We start from the raw sequence: 15,958 nt of genomic DNA on the forward strand, positions 1-15,958 counted from the left end.
GTAATAGATATTAATGCGCGCATTCCAGGAAAACTCAATGTTTCGGTAATGTTTGTGAGAGAGGGAAAGCGATTTTTGGAAGCACAGAATTAAAAAATGACATTATATGATAAAGAGGTTATCACGATTTATTCCTAATGCAGGATATTTACCATCCCCAAACACACTCGCGTGATAACCTCTATATATCTACATTTATACTTACATCGTTACTTTGACAACTTGATGGAATATTGAATCGCATTTCTACCACCATTCTGGCGCAGTCTTGGTTTCTGTCATACAGAAGATTTCTGACTCTTTCTGGATTTTCCAAAATTGCTTTCTGGAAGATTGTTCTTTCAACATCTTCCTTAAACTCAACAGCACTTGCGATCTATATTGGCAAATAAAATAAAATATCATCAGGCATAATAAAGTTATACTGATTATGACGTCATATAGCAGTTATTGTGACGTCATGCAACACTGTTACATTGTCTATGGCGTCCTATGGCAGGTGTATTGTAAATACATGTATATCGGACTGCACACTCGATAGATAGATAGATAGATAGATAGATAGATAGATAGATAGATAGATAGATAGATAGATAGATAGATAGCGTAATGTGTTTATGTGTATGGGTATGTATGTCCATACATGTATGTGTTTATGTGCATGCATGTATATATGTATTATACAAGTGTGTGTTTGGTTGAACCTATTCAACCAATGGTTGCTAGTACGCGGCACAGCTTAACAAAATGTCTATTCACCCTATGTAAACAACTGCATAGTACATAAACGCCTACATTGTAGGTTATCTCATGGGGCATGTTTACAATACTATTAATACCGACGGTACCTTTACAATGTCCTGCGCTAGGCAAACACTAAGTCGATACATGGACTTGTTTGTGGTGTGACGTGAACATATACCCTGGTGTCAGATCTATAGGTCTATTTGGTGTGGGATTGGCTAATACCAAGAGTAAGCAATGCACGCTATGTATATTGAAGGATAAATGTATTGAATTTTCGGGCCAAACATATACGCGCAACACGAGCTGGCGTGGAAACCTGTGAAAATGTACCTGGTAAATATAACGTCTCCGAGGTTGGACTTATCTACTATTGGATATACATTGATACAGTATGGAGTTTTCCTCGTGATGGTGACAGTTGTTTAAATTTACTTTTTGCTTTTGGATTGTATGTGTCATTTGGATGTATTATTTTAAAACGGTCAGGGTGTAATTCCAATTTTGTTTTCATGAACTCTCGGGGGGGGGGGGGGGGGGGGGTGTATGGATATTTCAGCTTGGGCCACGTTTGTCCGCCCCATGTAAGTACGTAAGATCTGTTTTTCAGGCGAAAGGTCGCTTAGAGTGAAAAGGTTACCACTGTCATGCAACATGATTCGTTACAATTTGTTACTCCGGAAGACTTCGCTCGGCCACCATACGGTCCAGATTATCAAGGTTTGCCAGTGTTTTTATTTCCAATTTTGTTTCCTGTTTTGTTTTCTAAGCTGATAACAGGTATATTTTTTTAGCCATGCCGTTTTATCCTCAATAAAGCGTCATAACATGTAACCTTTGTAGTAAGTAGCTGTAAGTTCTTGAACACATTAACTCTTGTCCTTTTGTTCACGTATTAATGTATTTATTAGGTCACAGTATTTGAAATCATCCCAAAATACCAAACGTGTACGTTGTATATACATCAATACATTTAGAACGCCCTGTGTAGCAATGTTAGTGGCGGAAAAGCAGTGACTGATTTAACGAACCGGCAGTAGAAATGATATACGACATATATTCCCATATTGACTGTATAAATATTCGATATACGTCATGGAGAACCGATCTAGTATTGGACATATGAAACATATTCTAAATAAATATGTTTAATGAAGTATTGTCTGATTTCTTTACAGGCCTCCATCGCATGGCATCAGGCAATCAACGAACACTTACTTTCTTGAGAACATTCTTGCAAATTTTGTGTGTGGCGGATGCTACCGGTAGGGCAGTACATGCTTACCCAAGAACACCACGTCCAATGGAAACTGATGATAATCGAGACTGGTTATTCTCTGACGTTGACGTTTCATATCTATTATTGGATATACATGTTGGCTCTATGAGGACTCTCCAAGCGATTTATTGAAAAGGATCGGACAAACGTTCTCACTTCTATCTGTGATAAGACACGCATCTTCCTTGGGATTTGTGTGTCCACGCTTTCCCTTGGATTTAGAACCTATCCCTATCCATCATTTCTATGGACGTGCATACACGTTGTATGTGAGTATGTTTTGAGCACTTCATTTTTGTTTGTTGGAAAGGAAAGTATAATAAAACATGGATTTCACCTTTCATATTCTTTACAAACCACTTTTCTTACCCCGTCACAATTCACCTCTACATGCCCGTTTTTGTTTTGCAGTTTTTCTTGTCTAGGAATAATGTCTTGTGTGTTTAGCATCTTAGTTATGAGAACATGTATTCATCTACAGTGGAACCTCAGTTTCGTCCTCAGTGAAATCGTTCATCATCCATAGTTCCATTTGTTTCCATACTAGAGGCCCTAACTAACAAGGGTTCACTGTGTTTATGACTGCAATATCTGTTGTCATGAAAAATTACTTAATTAAGATTCACTCTCAGTTTCATAAGTATTGGATAGTGTTAACTGGTATGTTTGATCAAGATGGCAACATGGCAACTAGATGAGGTATTTGGTCACGTGATACCGTTCGCGCCAACTATAACTGCCGCCATGTTGGTTTGTTATTTTTGGTTACATGTTCACAAATAGATCTATGTCATTATATGTTTCATTACATTTGGGTGGAAAACGAAAAAAACATTTAAACAAGACGACTTCTGATGTACGTATTAAAAACATTATTACAAGTTTGAGTAACACAAACATGTAACTGCTTACGCTCTGCCATTAAAGCAGAGAGGACACGTTCGGAGATTCCCGGCATGGTCATAATCAAATTTCAAATTGTTCTCTTACCGGAGAATGGTCCTCAAGTTGTACCATCTTTGACTCGCAATGTTATTGAAACAAATCCTAACACTGATATTCAGTTCAATTACGCGAACTGAAAATGTAAGCACACGCGAGGCTGCAGGTGAAAATTTGCGACTTCTGTTTCCGCGTATGGATATGATATCTATGCATACATGTAATATGCATACAGATTTAATGTGCTCCTTTAAGGATAATAACTGATTCATCCTCTTGTAAATTGGGTATAGGCATGATTACTTAATGCATAATTTTTATTTGGACGAGGCTGGGACAAAAAAATTGCAAGGGCATATTTGTTATTGAACGCGGAAGCACATGCGTGTACATCACGGTGGTATCGTGGTATGTATTCATATTATATCTTAACTAAAGTGGACGATACAGCATGCTTGACAAAGTATGTTATTTGTGTTGAGATTTATTAATATTGAATTTTAGCTGAGCATAAATTACAGTTATCGACTTCATAATGCTTTTCACCGCTATTGCGTCCATCACACCCAATGGAATTTGTAACGATGGATTATCGACTGGTTGTTTACACTTTTACTGAAGGTTTTTAGTTTACTACTATTTTTATATACCGTTTTTTCGTAGTATATATAATGTACAGGTTTCCCTCTTCGACAGATATAGTGAGTATTTTATCTTTTTTTGCCAAATCCGATGTCAAGCTCATCGAATGAAGTCTGAAAATATGTTTTTGGGCATCACAAGATGAGATATAAATAGTATTTATTTCAGCATTATAGAGTATGTTTACGGTAGCTGTGATTAGAATTATTAAAATATCCATATGGATATATATATATCTTGGGGACATATCAGTATCTGTCAGCCATGTTTCCATCACAAATAATATTGCAGCATCCTAAACATGCTGAATAGTAGAAACATCCCACCTTGCAAACGTTACTTTAACCTTGTCACTTATTATTTTCAGGTCGTAAATTGATATCATGTCAGTATCTGTCAGCCATGTTTTCATCACAAATTATATTGCAGCATCCTAAACATGCTGAATAGTAGAAACATCCCACCTTGCAAACGTTACTTTAACCTTGTCACTTATTATTTTCAGGTTGTAAATTGATATCATGTCAGTATCTGTCAGCCATCTGTCAGCCATGTTTCCATCACAAATTATATTGCAGCATCCTAAACATGCTGAATAATAGAAACATCCCACCTTGCAAACGTTATTTTCACCTTGTCACTTATTATTTTCAGGTTGTAAATTGTTATCATGTCAGTATCTGTCAGCCATGTTTTCATCACAAATAATATTGCAGCATCCTAAACATGCTGAATAGTAGAAACATCCCACCTTGCAAACGTTATTTTCACCTTGTCACTTATTATTTTCAGGTTGTAAATTGTTATCATGTCAGTATCTGTCAGCCATGTTTTCATCACAAATAATATTGCAGCATCCTAAACATGCTGAATAGTAGAAACATCCCACCTTGCAAACGTTATTTTAACCTTGTCCCTTATTATTTTTAGGTTGTAAATTGATATCATGTCAGTATCTGTCAGCCATGTTTTCATCACAAATTATATTGCAGCATCCTAAACATGCTGAATAGTAGAAACATCCCACCTTGCAAACGTTACTTTAACCTTGTCACTTATTATTTTCAGGTTGTAAATTGATATCATGTCAGTATCTGTCAGCCATCTGTCAGCCATGTTTTCATCACAAATTATATTGCAGCATCCTAAACATGCTGAATAGTAGAAACATCCCACCTTGCAAACGTTACTTTAACCTTGTCACTTATTATTTTCAGGTCGTAAATTGATATCATGTCAGTATCTGTCAGCCATCTGTCAGCCATGTTTCCATCACAAATTATATTGCAGCATCCTAAACATGCTGAATAATAGAAACATCCCACCTTGCAAACGTTATTTTCACCTTGTCACTTATTATTTTCAGGTTGTAAATTGTTATCATGTCAGTATCTGTCAGCCATGTTTTCATCACAAATAATATTGCAGCATCCTAAACATGCTGAATAGTAGAAACATCCCACCTTGCAAACGTTATTTTCACCTTGTCACTTATTATTTTCAGGTTGTAAATTGTTATCATGTCAGTATCTGTCAGCCATGTTTTCATCACAAATAATATTGCAGCATCCTAAACATGCTGAATAGTAGAAACATCCCACCTTGCAAACGTTATTTTAACCTTGTCACTTATTATTTTCAGGTTGTAAATTGATATCATGTCAGTATCTGTCAGCCATGTTTTCATCACAAATTATATTGCAGCATCCTAAACATGCTGAATAGTAGAAACATCCCACCTTGCAAACGTTACTTTAACCTTGTCACTTATTATTTTCAGGTTGTAAATTGATATCATGTCAGTATCTGTCAGCAATCTGTCAGCCATGTTTTCATCACAAATTATATTGCAGCATCCTAAACATGCTGAATAGTAGAAACATCCCACCTTGCAAACGTTATTTTAACCTTGTCACTTATTATTTTTAGGTTGTAAATTCATATCATCTCAGTATCTGTCAGTCATCTGTCAGCCATGTTTCCATCACAAATTATATTGCAGCATCGTAAACATGCTGAGTAGTAGAAACATCCCACCTTGCAAACGTTATTTTAACCTTGTCACTTATTATTTTCAGGTTGTAAATTGATTTCATGTCAGTATCTGTCAGCCATGTTTTAATCACAAATTATATTGAGCATCCTAAACATGCTGAATAGTAGAAACATCCCACCTTGCAAACGTTACTTTAACCTTGTCACTTATTATTTTCAGGTTGTAAATTGATATCATGTCAGTATCTGTCAGCCATCTGTCAGCCATGTTTTCATCACAAATTATATTGCAGCATCCTAAACATGCTGAATAGTAGAAACATCCCACCTTGCAAACGTTATTTTCACCTTGTCACTTATTATTTTCAGGTTGTAAATTGATATCATGTCAGTATCTGTCAGCCATGTTTTCATCACAAATTATATTGCAGCATCCTAAACATGCTGAATAGAAGAAACATCCCACCTTGCAAACGTTACTTTAACCTTGTCACTTATTATTTTCAGGTTGTAAATTGATATCATGTCAGTATCTGTCAGCCATCTGTCAGCCATCTGTCAGCCATGTTTCCATCACAAATTATATTGCAGCATCCTAAACATGCTGAATAGTAGAAACATCCCACCTTGCAAACGTTATTTTAACCTTGTCACTTATTATTTTCAGGTTGTAAATTGATATCATGTCAGTATCTGTCAGCCATGTTTTCATCACAAATTATATTGCAGCATCCTAAACATGCTGAATAGTAGAAACATCCCACCTTGCAAACGTTATTTTAACCTTGTCACTTATTATTTTTAGGTTGTAAATTGATATCATGTCAGTATCTGTCAGCCATGTTTTCATCACAAATTATATTGCAGCATCCTAAACATGCTGAATAGTAGAAACATCCCACCTTGCAAACGTTACTTTAACCTTGTCACTTATTATTTTCAGGTCGTAAATTGATATCATGTCAGTATCTGTCAGCCATCTGTCAGCCATGTTTCCATCACAAATTATATTGCAGCATCCTAAACATGCTGAATAATAGAAACATCCCACCTTGCAAACGTTATTTTCACCTTGTCACTTATTATTTTCAGGTTGTAAATTGTTATCATGTCAGTATCTGTCAGCCATGTTTTCATCACAAATAATATTGCAGCATCCTAAACATGCTGAATAGTAGAAACATCCCACCTTGCAAACGTTATTTTCACCTTGTCACTTATTATTTTCAGGTTGTAAATTGTTATCATGTCAGTATCTGTCAGCCATGTTTTCATCACAAATAATATTGCAGCATCCTAAACATGCTGAATAGTAGAAACATCCCACCTTGCAAACGTTATTTTAACCTTGTCACTTATTATTTTCAGGTTGTAAATTGATATCATGTCAGTATCTGTCAGCCATGTTTTCATCACAAATTATATTGCAGCATCCTAAACATGCTGAATAGTAGAAACATCCCACCTTGCAAACGTTACTTTAACCTTGTCACTTATTATTTTCAGGTTGTAAATTGATATCATGTCAGTATCTGTCAGCAATCTGTCAGCCATGTTTTCATCACAAATTATATTGCAGCATCCTAAACATGCTGAATAGTAGAAACATCCCACCTTGCAAACGTTATTTTAACCTTGTCACTTATTATTTTTAGGTTGTAAATTCATATCATCTCAGTATCTGTCAGTCATCTGTCAGCCATGTTTCCATCACAAATTATATTGCAGCATCGTAAACATGCTGAGTAGTAGAAACATCCCACCTTGCAAACGTTATTTTAACCTTGTCACTTATTATTTTCAGGTTGTAAATTGATTTCATGTCAGTATCTGTCAGCCATGTTTTAATCACAAATTATATTTAGCATCCTAAACATGCTGAATAGTAGAAACATCCCACCTTGCAAACGTTACTTTAACCTTGTCACTTATTATTTTCAGGTTGTAAATTGATATCATGTCAGTATCTGTCAGCCATCTGTCAGCCATGTTTTCATCACAAATTATATTGCAGCATCCTAAACATGCTGAATAGTAGAAACATCCCACCTTGCAAACGTTATTTTCACCTTGTCACTTATTATTTTCAGGTTGTAAATTGATATCATGTCAGTATCTGTCAGCCATGTTTTCATCACAAATTATATTGCAGCATCCTAAACATGCTGAATAGAAGAAACATCCCACCTTGCAAACGTTACTTTAACCTTGTCACTTATTATTTTCAGGTTGTAAATTGATATCATGTCAGTATCTGTCAGCCATCTGTCAGCCATCTGTCAGCCATGTTTCCATCACAAATTATATTGCAGCATCCTAAACATGCTGAATAGTAGAAACATCCCACCTTGCAAACGTTATTTTAACCTTGTCACTTATTATTTTCAGGTTGTAAATTGATATCATGTCAGTATCTGTCAGCCATGTTTTCATCACAAATTATATTGCAGAATCCTAAACATGCTGAATAGTAGAAAAATCCCACCTTGCAAACGTTACCTTAACCTTGTCACTTATTATTTTCAGGTTGTAAATTGATATCATGTCAGTATCTGCCAGCCATCTGTCAGCCATGTTTCCATCACAAATTATATTGCAGCATCCTAAACATGCTGAATAGTAGAAACATCCCACCTTGCAAACGTTATTTTAACCTTGTTACTTATTATTTTCAGGTTGTAAATTGATATCATGTCAGTATCTGTCAGCCATGTTTTCATCACAAATTATATTGCAGGATCCCAAACATGCTGAATAGTAGAAACATCCCATCTTGCAAACGTTACTTTAACCTTGTCACTTATTATTTTCAGGTTGTAAATTGATATCATGTCAGTATCTGTCAGCCATCTGTCAGCCATGTTTCCATCACAAATTATATTGCAGCATCCTAAACATGCTGAATAGTAGAAACATCCCACCTTGCAAACGTTATTTTAACCTTGTCACTTATTATTTTCAGATTGTAAATTGATTTCATGTCAGTATCTGTCAGCCATGTTTTAATCACAAATTATATTGAGCATCCTAAACATGCTGAATAGTAGAAACATCCCACCTTGCAAACGTTACTTTAACCTTGTCACTTATTATTTTCAGGTTGTAAATTGATATCATGTCAGCATCTGTCAGCCATCTTCCCATCACAAATTATATTGCAGCATCCTAAACATGCTGAATAGTAGAAACATCCCACCTTGCAAACGTTACTTTAACCTTGTCACTTATTATTTTCAGGTTGTAAATTGATATCATGTCAGTATCTGTCAGCAATCTTTCAGCCATGTTTTCATCACAAATTATATTGCAGCATCCTAAACATGCTGAATAGTAGAAACATCCCACCTTGCAAACGTTACTTTAACCTTGTCACTTATTATTTTCAGGTTGTAAATTGATATCATGTCAGTATCTGTCAGCCATCTGTCAGCCATGTTTTAATCACAAATTATATTGCAGCATCGTAAACATGCTGAATAGTAGAAACATCCCACCTTGCAAACGTTACTTTAACCGTGTCACTTATTATTTTCAGGTTGTAAATTGATATCATGTCAGTATCTGTCAGCCATCTGTCAGCCACGTTTCCATCACAAATTATATTGCAGCATCCCAAAATGCTGAATAGTAGAAACATCCCACCTTGCAAACGTTACTTTAACCTTGTCACTTATTATTTTCAGGTTGTAAATTGATATCATGTCAGTATCTGTCAGCCATCTGTCAGCCATGTTTCCATCACAAATTATATTGCAGCATCCTAAACATGCTGAAAAGTAGAAACATCCCACCTTGCAAACGTTACTTTAACCTTGTCACTTATTATTTTCAGGTTGTAAATTGATATCATGTCAGTATCTGTCAGCCATCTGTCAGCCATGTTTCCATCACAAATTATATTGCAGCATCCTAAACATGCTGAATAGTAGAAACATCCCACCTTGCAAACGTTACTTTAACCTTGTCACTTATTATTTTCAGGTCGTAAATTGATATCATGTCAGTATCTGTCAGCCATCTGTTAGCCATGTTTCCATCACAAATTATATTGCAGCATCCTAAACATGCTGAATAGTAGAAACATCACACCTTGCAAACGTTATTTTAACCTTGTCACTTATTATTTTCAGGTTGTAAATTGATATCATGTCAGCATCTGTCAGTCATGTTTCCATCACAAATTATATTGCAGCATCCTAAACATGCTGAATAGTAGAAACATCCCACCTTGCAAACGTTACTTTAACCTTGTCACTTATTATTTTCAGGTTGTAAATTGATATCATGTCAGTATCTGTCAGCAATCTTTCAGCCATGTTTTCATCACAAATTATATTGAAGCATCCTAAACATGCTGAATAGTAGAAACATCCCACCTTGCAAACGTTACTTTAACCTTGTCACTTATTATTTTCAGGTCGTAAATTGATATCATGTCAGTATCTGTCAGCCATCTGTTAGCCATGTTTCCATCACAAATTATATTGCAGCATCCTAAACATGCTGAATAGTAGAAACATCCCACCTTGCAAACGTTATTTTAACCTTGTCACTTATTATTTTCAGGTTGTAAATTGATATCATGTAAGCATCTGTCTGCCATGTTTCCATCACAAATTATATTGCAGCATGCTAAACATGCTGAATAGAAGAAATATCCCACCTTGCAAACGTTACCTTAACCTTGTTACTTATTATTTTCAGGTTGTAAATTGATATCATGTCAGTATCTGTCAGCAATCTTTCAGCCATGTTTTCATCACAAATTATATTGCAGCATCCTAAACATGCTGAATAGTAGAAACATCCCACCTTGCAAACGTTACTTTAACCTTGTCACTTATTATTTTCAGGTCGTAAATTGATATCATGTCAGTATCTGTCAGCCATCTGTTAGCCATGTTTCCATCACAAATTATATTGCAGCATCCTAAACATGCTGAATAGTAGAAACATCCCACCTTGCAAACGTTATTTTAACCTTGTCACTTATTATTTTCAGGTTCTAAATTGATATCATGTAAGCATCTGTCTGCCATGTTTCCATCACAAATTATATTGAAGCATCCTAAACATGCTGAATAGTAGAAACATCCCACCTTGCAAACGTTACTTTAACCTTGTCACTTATTATTTTCAGGTCGTAAATTGATATCATGTCAGTATCTGTCAGCCATCTGTTAGCCATGTTTCCATCACAAATTATATTGCAGCATCCTAAACATGCTGAATAGTAGAAACATCCCACCTTGCAAACGTTATTTTAACCTTGTCACTTATTATTTTCAGGTTGTAAATTGATATCATGTAAGCATCTGTCTGCCATGTTTCCATCACAAATTATATTGCAGCATGCTAAACATGCTGAATAGAAGAAATATCCCACCTTGCAAACGTTACCTTAACCTTGTAACTTATTATTTTCAGGTTGTAAATTGATATCATGTCAGTATCTGTCAGCAATCTTTCAGCCATGTTTTCATCACAAATTATATTGAAGCATCCTAAACATGCTGAATAGTAGAAACATCCCACCTTGCAAACGTTACTTTAACCTTGTCACTTATTATTTTCAGGTCGTAAATTGATATCATGTCAGTATCTGTCAGCCATCTGTTAGCCATGTTTCCATCACAAATTATATTGCAGCATCCTAAACATGCTGAATAGTAGAAACATCCCACCTTGCAAACGTTATTTTAACCTTGTCACTTATTATTTTCAGGTTGTAAATTGATATCATGTAAGCATCTGTCTGCCATGTTTCCATCACAAATTATATTGCAGCATGCTAAACATGCTGAATAGAAGAAATATCCCACCTTGCAAACGTTACCTTAACCTTGTTACTTATTATTTTCAGGTTGTAAATTGATATCATGTCAGTGTCTGTCAGCCATCTGTCAGCCATGTTTTCATCACAAATTATATTGCAGCATCCTGAACATGCTGAATAGTAGAAACATCCCACCTTGCAAACGCTATTTTAACCTTGTCATTTATTATTTTCAGGTTGTAAATTGATATCATGTAAGCATCTGTCTGCCATGTTCCCATCACAAATTATATTGCAGCATCCTAAACATGCTGAATAGTAGAAACATCCCATCTTGCAAACGTTACTTTAACCTTGTCACTTATTATTTTCAGGTTGTAAATTGATATCATGTCAGTATCTGTCAGCCATGTTTTCATCACAAATTATATTGCAGCATCCCAAACATGCTGAATAGTAGAAACATCCCACCTTGCAAATGTTACTTTAACCTTGTAACTTATTATTTTCACCGTTGTAAATTGATATCATGTCAGTATCTGTCAGCCATCTGTCAGCCATGTTTCCATCACAAATTATATTGCAGCATCCTAAACATGCTGAATAGTAGAAACATCCCACCTTGCAAACGTTACTTTAACCTTGTAACTTATTATTTTCAGATTGTAAATTAATTTCATCTCAGTATCTGTCAGCCATCTGTCAGCCATGTTGCCATCATAAATTATATTGCAGCATCCTAAACATGCTGAATAGTAGAAACATCCCACCTTGCAAAAGTTATTCAACCTTGTCACTTATTATTTTCAGGTTGTAAATTGATATCATGTCAGCATCTGTCAGACATGTTCCGATCACAAATTATATTGCAGCATCCTAAACATGCTGAATAGTAGAAACATCCCACCGTGCAAACGTTACTTTAAACTTGTCTTTTATTATTTTCAGGTTGTAAATTGATATCATGTCAGTATCTGTCAGCAATCTTTCAGCCATGTTTTCATCACAAATCATATTGCAGGATCCCAAACATGCTGAATAGTAGAAACATCCCACCTTGCAAACGTTACTTTAACCTTGTCACTTATTATTTTCAGGTTGTAAATTGAAATCATGTCAGTATCTGTCAGCCATCTGTCAGCCATGTTTCCATCGCAAATTATATTGCAGCATCCCAAACATGCTGAATAGTAGAAACATCCCACCTTGCAAACGTTACTTTAACCTTGTCACTTATTATTTTCAGGTTGTAAATTGATATCATGTCAGTATCTGTCAGCCATCTGTCAGCCATGTTTCCATCACAACTTATATTGCAGCATCCCAAACATGCTGAATAGTAGAAACATCCCACCTTGCAAACGTTACTTTAACCTTCACACTTATTATTTTCAGGTTGTAAATTGATATCATGTCAGTATCTGTCAGCCATCTGTCAGCCATGTTTCCATCACAAATTATATTGCAGCATCCTAAACATGCTGAATAGTAGAAACATCCCACCTTGCAAACGTTATTTTAACCTTGTCACTTATTATTTTCAGGTTGTAAGTTGATATAATGTCAGCATCTGTCAGCCATGTTCCCATCACAAATTATATTGCAGCATCCTAAACATGCTGAATAGTAGAAACATCCCACATTGCAAACGTTATTTTAACCTTGTTACTTATTATTTTCAGGTTGTAAATTGATATCATGTCAGTATCTGTCAGCCATCTGTCAGCCATGTTTTAATCACAAATTATATTGCAGCATCCCAAACATGCTGAATAGTAGAAACATCCCACCTTGCAAACGTTACTTTAACCTTGTAACTTATTATTTTCAGGTTGTAAATTGATATCATCTCAGTATCTGTCAGCCATCTGTCAGCCATGTTTCCATCACAAATTATATTGCAGCATCCCAAACATGCTGAATAGTAGAAACATCCCACCTTGCAAACGTTACTTTAACCTTGTCACTTATTATTTTCAGGTTGTAAATTGATATCATGTCAGTATCTGTCAGCCATGTTTTCATGACAAATTATATTGCAGCATCCCAAACATGCTGAATAGTAGAAACATCCCACCTTGCAAACGTTACTTTAACCTTGTTACTTATTATTTTTAGGTTGTAAATTGATATCATGTCAGTATCTGTCAGCCATCTGTTAGCCATGTTTCCATCACAAATTATATTGCAGCATCCTAAACATGCTGAAAAGTAGAAACATCCCACCTTGCAAACGTTATTTTAACCTTGTCACTTATTATTTTCAGGTTGTAAATTGATATCATGTAAGCATCTGTCAGTCATGTTCCCATCACAAATTATATTGCAGCATCCTAAACATGCTGAATAGTAGAAACATCCCATCTTGCAAACGTTACTTTAACCTTGTCACTTATTATTTTCAGGTTGTAAATTGATATCATGTCAGTATCTGTCAGCCATCTGTCAGCCATGTTTCCATCACAAATTATATTGCAGCATGCTAAACATGCTGAACAGAAGAAATATCCCACCTTGCAAACGTTACTTTAACCTTGTTACTTATTATTTTCAGGTTGTAAATTGATATCATGTCAGTGTCTGTCAGCCATCTGTCAGCCATGTTTTCATCACAAATTATATTGCAGCATCCTGAACATGCTGAATAGTAGAAACATCCCACCTTGCAAACGCTATTTTAACCTTGTCATTTATTATTTTCAGGTTGTAAATTCATATCATGTAAGCATCTGTCTGCCATGTTCCCATCACAAATTATATTGCAGCATCCTAAACATGCTGAATAGTAGAAACATCCCATCTTGCAAACGTTACTTTAACCTTGTCACTTATTATTTTCAGGTTGTAAATTGATATCATCTCAGTATCTGTCAGCCATGTTTTCATCACAAATTATATTGCAGCATCCTAAACATGCTGAATAGTACAAACATCCCAACTTGCAAACGTTACTTTAACCTTGTCACTTATTATTTTCAGGTTGTAAATTGATATCATGTCAGTATCTGTCAGCCATCTGTCAGCCATGTTTCCATCACAAATTATATTGCAGCATCCTCAACATGCTGAATAGTAGAAACATCCCACCGTGCAAACGTTACTTTAAACTTGTCTTTTATTATTTTCAGGTTGTAAATTGATATCATGTCAGTATCTGTCAGCAATCTTTCAGCCATGTTTTCATCACAAATCATATTGCAGGATCCCAAACATGCTGAATAGCAGAAACATCCCACCTTGCAAACGTTTCTTTAACCTTGTAACTTATTATTTTAAGGTTGTAAATTGATATCATGTCAGTATCTGTCAGCCATCTGTCAGACATGTTTCCATCACAAATTATATTGCAGCATCCTAAACATGCTGAATAGTAGAAATCTCCAAACCTTGCAAACGTTACTTTAACCTTGTCACTTATTATTTTCAGGTTGTAAATTGATATCATGTCAGTATCTGTCAGCCATCTGTCAGCCATGTTTCCATCACAAATTATATTGCAGCATCCTGAACATGCTGAATAGTAGAAACATCCCACCTTGCAAACGTTATTGTAATCTTGTCACTTATTATTTTCAGGTTGTAAATTGATATCATGTCAGTATCTGTCAGCCATGTTTTCATCACAAATGATATTGCACTATCCTAAACATGCTGAATAGTAGGATCATCCCACCTTGCAAACGTTATTTTAAACTTGTCACTTATTATTTTCAGGTTGTAAATTGATATCGTGTCAGTATCTGTCAGCCATGTTTTCATCACAAATTATATTGCAGCATCCTAAACATGCTGAATAGTAGAAACATCCCACATTGCAAACGTTACTTTAACCTTGTAACTTATTATTTTCAGTTTTGTAAATTGATATCATGTCAGTATCTGTCAGCCATGTTTCCATCACAAATTATATTACAGCATCCTAAACATGCTGAATAGTAGAAACATCCCACCTTGCAAACGTTATTTTAACCTTCACACTTATTATTTTTAGGTTGTAAATTGATATCATGTCAGTATCTGTCAGCCATCTGTCAGCCATGTTTCCATCACAAATTATATTGCAGCATCCTAAACATGCTGAATAGTAGAAACATCCCACCTTGCAAACGTTATTTTAACCTTGTCACTTATTATTTTCAGGTTGTTAATTGATATCATGTCAGTATCTGTCAGCCATGTTTCCATCACAAATTATATTGCAGCATCCTAAACATGCTGAATAGTAGAAACATCCCACCTTGCAAACGTTATTTTAACCTTCACACTTATTATTTTTAGGTTGTAAATTGATATCATGTCAGTATCTGTCAGCCATCTGTCAGCCATGTTTCCATCACAAATTGTATTGCAGCATCCTAAACATGCTGAATAGTAGAAACATCCCACCTTGCAAACGTTATTTTAACCTTGTCACTTATTATTTTCAGGTTGTAAATTGATATCATGTCAGTATCTGTCAGCCATGTTTCCATCACAAATTATATTGCAGCATCCTAAACATGCTGAATAGTAGAAACATCCAACCTTGCAAACGTTATTTTAACCTTGTCACTTATTATTTTTAGGTTGTAAATTGATAT

This window comes from Haliotis rufescens, unplaced genomic scaffold, assembly GCF_023055435.1.
Source record: "Haliotis rufescens isolate VD_foot unplaced genomic scaffold, xgHalRufe1.0.p SCAF_21, whole genome shotgun sequence".
NCBI classification, from domain to species: domain Eukaryota; kingdom Metazoa; phylum Mollusca; class Gastropoda; order Lepetellida; family Haliotidae; genus Haliotis; species Haliotis rufescens.